The 6,250-nt window shown below is 37.0% G+C and overlaps 1 pseudogene; it reads right to left on the bottom strand.

The window, feature by feature from the left end:
• Window positions 1-1,157: 1,157 nt before the first annotated feature.
• On the bottom strand, window positions 1,158-1,299 carry LOC120094929 (small nucleolar RNA SNORA17; annotated as a pseudogene).
• Window positions 1,300-6,250: the final 4,951 nt, after the last annotated feature.

Below are 6,250 nucleotides of genomic sequence, written 5' to 3'. Positions count from 1 at the left end.
TTTGCTGTATTTTGAATTTCCTTTATGATTTAGGTTAGGAGAATTTTTCACTTTCTATTTTCTTGACTGCTGTGTCAATATCTTCTATGCCTGAGATTCTCTCTTCTCTCTCTTTTATTGTGTTGGTGATGTTTGCATCTTTTTCCTGGGTTTTTCATTTCAGGGTTGTCTCTCTCTGTGTTTCCTTCAATGTTTCTATTGCCAGTTCGAGATCATTTTTTATTTAATTCCTTCACCTGTTTGATTGTATTTTTCTGTATTTCTTTAAGGGAGCTATGTATGTTCTCCTTACGTTCTCATCTTCAGGAGATGAGATTTAAGGTCAGAGTCTTACTTTTCAGAGTTGTTAGGGTATCCACGGCCTGCTGTAGTGGAAGAACTGGGTTCTGATGATGCCAAATGGCTCTAGTTTCTTTTGCTTATATTCCTGCACTTGCCTCTTGCTATCTAGTTATGCCAGATATTAACTGGCCTTCATGTCTGACTGGATCTGTCTCTATTGTGAACCTGTGATCTTAGTATTATGACATTCCTGGATCTCAAACTGTCTCTGGGTATGGGAGAGGGTCTGGAGTGTTGGTTCTGTCTCTCTCTGGGTTGAGGTATGAAGTAAATTTTAAAGATAAAATAATCCATGCTCATGGATCAGTAAGATTTAAATTGTTAAAATGCCTGTCCTACTAAGAACAATTTATATTATCAGTGAAATCCATATCAAAATTCTAACAAAATTCTATACAGAAACTAAAAGAACAATTCTCATGTTCATATGGAAAAGCAAGAACAACAACTAAAATAATCTTTAACATAAAAAAATTATTTGAGGTGACAACATTCATAGGTTATACTTGCACTATTGAGATTTAGATAATAAAAACCACAAGGCAGCAGCATAAAAACAGGAATATTGATCAATAAATCAAACTGAAGTTCTAGACATAAATCCTCATAAGTCTGGAAATATATTTTCTTTCTTTCTTTCCTTCTTTCTTTCCTTCCTTCTTTCTTTCTTTCTTTCTTTCTCTTTTCAGAAATACCACTGGGGTGTCCTGCATGCACTTCTGCTTAGGACCTATCAATGGGATTCTTTTAGTCCCAGGCCAGCTTCTGGTCCAGGTCCTCTGGCACCAGAATGGTGGTGGTCCTTTTATTCAGAAAATGTTAGGTCAGTAAACCTTCAGACATTCACAGGTCAGACATTCACAAAGTACTGAGCTTTGACATAGCCTCTTTCCCCTCTGCCACGTAATGGCACTCATGTGATACAGCAATCAAAACTGCAACACCTCTAGGAGCTGGATAAGATAATTATTAACTTAAGTGACAATTGATAGTTTCCCAGAGACATTCTTCTGTTTAAACTGTCATTGACATCAATAAACTCATGTATTCCAGATTACCTTGAATTTTTAAAATTAAATCTATAGTTTGTATTTTGTAAATTTAGGTAATAAAAAGTGTTTTACTTCATGCTTTCCCCTCAATATAAATATAAATTTTACCATTAAAAAAAGTTTAAACTTCCAATTATCATGTTAATCATTGTCTTAGAATATACAATAATTTCAGCAATTGTCTGTGAAAATGTCCTAAGAAATATATAATGTTTGTATATAACTATCAAATTCTGACAATTTGGATGACAGTTTAATGCTACATTTAAATAACCTATCTTCAATATCTTAAATCACACTTTCTACATTCTTCCTGAAATTGGCAAATGGAATAGGCTGAATGAAAATCAAAAAATATCACCACAATTTAAGAAATCAGATCTTACTATAAAAGCCTATATTCAACAAAACTTGAAAATCTACAGGAAATGGACAATTTCCTAGACAGATACCAGGTACCAAAGTTAAATCAGAAACAGATAAAACAGTTAAACAACACCATAACTCCTAAGGAAATAGAAGCAGTCATTAAAGGTCTCCCAACCAAAAAGAGCCCAGGTCCAGACGGGTTTAGTGCAGAATTCTATCAGATCTTCATAGAAGACCTCATAACAATATTATCCAAACTATTCCACAAAATTGAAACAGATGGATCACTACTGAATTCCTTCTATGAAGCCACAATTACTCTTATACCTAAACCACACAAAGACCCAACAAAGAAAGAGAACTTCAGACCAATTTCCCTTTTGAATATCGACGCAAAAATACTCAATAAAATTCTGGCAAACCGAATCCAAGAGCACATCAAAACAATCATCCACCATGATCAAGTAGGCTTCATCCCAGGCATGCAGGGATGGTTTAATATACGGAAAACCATCAACGTGATCCATTATATAAACAAACTGAAAGAACAAAACCACATGATCATTTCATTAGATCCTGAGAAAGCATTTGACAAAATTCAACACCCCTTCATGATAAAAGTCCTGGAAAGAATAGGAATTCAAGGCCCATACCTAAACATAGTAAAAGCCATATAGAGCAAACCAGTTGCTAACATTAAACTAAATGTAGAGAAACTTGAAGCAATCCCACTAAAATCAGGGACTAGACAAGGCTGCCCACTCTCTCCCTACTTATTCAATATAGTTCTTGAAGTTGTAGCCAGAGCAATCAGACAACAAAAGGAGGTCAAGAGGATACAGATCGGAAAAGAAGAAGTCAAAATATCACTATTTGCAGATGATATGATAGTATATTTAAGTGATCCCAAAAGTTCCACCAGAGAACTACTAAAGCTGATAAACAATTTCAGCAAAGTGGCTGGGTATAAAATCAACTCAAATAAATCAGTAGCCTTCCTCTACACAAAAGAGAAAGAAGCCAAGAAAGAAATTAGGGAAACGACACCCTTCATAATAGACCCAAATAATATAAGGTACCTCGGTATGACTTTAACCAAGCAAGTAAAAGATCTGTACAATAAGAACTTCAAGACACTGAAGAAAGAAATTGAGGAAGACCTCAGAAGATGGAAAGATCTCCCATGGTCATGGATTGGAAGGATTAATATAGTAAAAATGGCCATTTTACCAAAAGCGATCTACAGATTCAATGCAATCCCCATCAAAATACCAATCCAATTATTCAAAGAGTTAGACAGAAAAATTTGCAAATTCATCTGGAATAACAAAAAACCCAGGATAGCTAAAGCTATCCTCAACAGTAAAAGGACTTCAGGGGGAATCACTATCCCTGAACTCAAGCAGTATTACAGAGCAATAGTGATAAAAACTGCATGGTATTGGTACAGAGACAGACAGATAGACCAATGGAACAGAATTGAAGACCCAGAAATGAACCCACACACCTATGGGCACTTGATTTTTGACAAAGGAGCCAAAACCATCAAATGGAAAAAAGATAGCATTTTCAGCAAATGGTGCTGGTTCAACTGGAGGTCAACATGTAGAAGAATGCAGATTGATCCATGCTTATCACCCTATACAAACCTTAAGTCTAAGTGGATCAAGGACATCCACATCAAACCAGATACACTCAAACTAAGAGAAGAAAAACTAGGAAAGCATCTGGAACACATGGGCACTGGAAAAATTTCCTGAACAAAAAACCAATGTCTTATGCTCTAAGATCAAGAATTGACAAATGGGATCTCATAAAACTGCAAAGCTTCTATAAGGCAAAGGACACTGTGGTTAGGACAAAACGGCAACCAACAGATTGGGAAAAGATCTTTACCAATCCTACAACAGATAAAGGCCTTATATCCAAAATATACAAAGAACTCAAGAAGTTAGACCGCAGGGAGACAAATAACCCTATTAAAAATGGGGTTCAGAGCTAAACAAAGAATTCACAGCTGAGGAATGCCGAATGGCTGAGAAACACCTAAAGAATTGTTCAACATCTTTAGTCATAAGGGAAATGCAAATCAAAACAACCCTGAGATGTCACCTCACACCAGTGAGAATGGCTAAGATCAAAAACTCAGGTGACAGCAGATGCTGGCAAGGATGGGGAGAAAGAGGAACACTCCTCCATTGTTGGTGGGATTGCAGACTGGTACAACCATTCTGGAAATCAGTCTGGAGGTTCCTCAGAAAATTGGACATTGAACTGCCTGAGGATCCAGCTATACCTCTCTTGGGCATATACCCAATAGATGCCCCAACATATAAAAAAGACACGTGCTCCACTATGTTCATCGCAGCCTTATTCATAATAGCCAGAAACTGGAAAGAACCCAGATGCCCTTCAACAGAGGAATGGATACAGAAAATGTGGTACATCTACACAATGGAATATTACTAGCTATCAAAAACGACTTTATGAAATTTGTAGGCAAATGGTTGGAACTGGAAAATATCATCCTGAGTGAGCTAACCCAATCACAGAAAGACATACATGGTATGCACTCATTGATAAGTGGCTATTAGCCCAAATGCTTGAATAACCCTAGATGCCTATAACAAATGATACTCAAGACAGATGATCAAAATGTGAATGCTTCACTCCTTCTTTAAAAGGGGAACAAGAATACCCTTGGCAGGGAAGAGAGAGGCAAAGATTAAAACAGAGACTGAAGGAACACCCATTCAGAGCCTGCCCCACATGTGTCCCATACATATACAGCCACCCAATTAGACAAGATGGATGAAGCAAAGAAGTGCAGACCGACAGGAGCTGGATGTAGATCGCTCCTGAGAGGCACAGCCAGAATACAGCAAATACAGAGGTCAATGCCAGCAGCAAACCACTGAACTGAGAATAGGACCCCCGTTGAAGGAATGAGAGAAAGAACTGGAAGAGCTTGAAGGGGCTCGAAACCCCATATGTACAACAATGCCAAGCAACCAGAGCTTCCAGGGACTAAGCCACTACCTAAAGACTGTACATGGACTGACCCTGGACTCTGACCTCATAGGTAGTAATGAATATCCTAGTAAGAGCACCAGTGGAAGGGGAAGCCCTGGGTCCTGCTAAGACTGAACCCCCAGAACTAGACTGTTGGGGGTAGGGCGGCAATGGGGGGAGGGTTGGGAGGGGAGCACCCATAAAGAAGGGGAGGGGGGAGGGGGATGTTTGCCCGGAAACCGGGAAAGGGAATAACACTCGAAATGTATATAAGAAATACTCAGGTTAATAAAAAAAAAGAAATTATAGAAATAAGATGAATATGCTAGAAGATTGAATATTGCAATAGTCTTAGTGGTATTCTGCTTAGGAATTGTGTCAGGTTGCCCATTTTATGTATTGACCTTGTATTATGTCTAGTTGGTAATTCAGAAACAGAGAGACAGTACAACTTAAGGAAAATAGATTTGTTTACTATCTATATGTCTGACTGAATTCATTATTTATATATTCATGGTCATTCAAGTTTTGTAGTTTAAAAGATGCATGTGGGTGTCCTTTCACTGTATTCTGCCCCCCCACATCTCTCTGTTGATTTCTGTGTGTGTGTGTGTGTGTGTGTGTGTGTGAGTGTGTGTGTGTGTAATGAATGTGTATCTATAAGTGTTTATAGAAGAAGGAAACTTCCAAAATGTTCAGATATTTCATGGTTCTCTATTTTCCAATGTGCTAGTGCTCTGGTGCCTGTATGTGCATATTGCTTTGCCTCATTTGCTGTTTTTCTTGTCATTATTAGTTTTCTAATAATCAACAGTTTTCTGATAATTCTGCACATACTATAAATGCTCATCAAACCTAAGATTTGCATTTGACATGGGGTTAAATGCACATAAGACCATTGTTGATTAAGAGGGGAAAATTGCTATATGATATGCAGATTGTCTATTCCACCATGTACTACTGTAGTCATGTATAATCAGTCTCACTAAATAATTTGACACATGTGTTGGACCATTCTTTAGGAAGATTAGGTAGTCTTGCAAAGAGGTGACAGATGTAAAGAGGTAGTTTTCTTGGATAAAAGTTTGACTTCATGCCAAGCAACCAGAGCTTCCAGGGAATATGCTGTTGTACATATTTCTTCTATGACAGTTTTTGTTGAGGAATCCTAGTTATGTGGCATTTGTGTTTTCTTAAGAATGTGAAAAATGTTAATGAGCATGAAATTATTCTTTGAATTCTTACTAAAATTATTCAAATAATGACCTCAAAGTTACTTCTATTAGCATATGTTAAATACACAAAATAATGTATTTATGTGGATACCCCCTTCACACATATACACACTTTGGTCATGTTCTATTTCAGAACTTAAAAATGAAATTTTTTTTCACTGAATTTTATAATAGCAGGAAATAATGTGAAATGGAAAGATCACAACATCAACAAGATTATTTTTATAGTTGAGTAAATAT

Source organism: Rattus norvegicus, chromosome 9, assembly GCF_021556685.1.
Source record: "Rattus norvegicus strain SHRSP/BbbUtx chromosome 9, alternate assembly SHRSP_T2T, whole genome shotgun sequence".
Lineage (NCBI taxonomy): Eukaryota > Metazoa > Chordata > Mammalia > Rodentia > Muridae > Rattus > Rattus norvegicus.
Note: the sequence above shows the minus strand (reverse complement) of the source record. Positions and strands in the feature narration are given on the sequence as shown.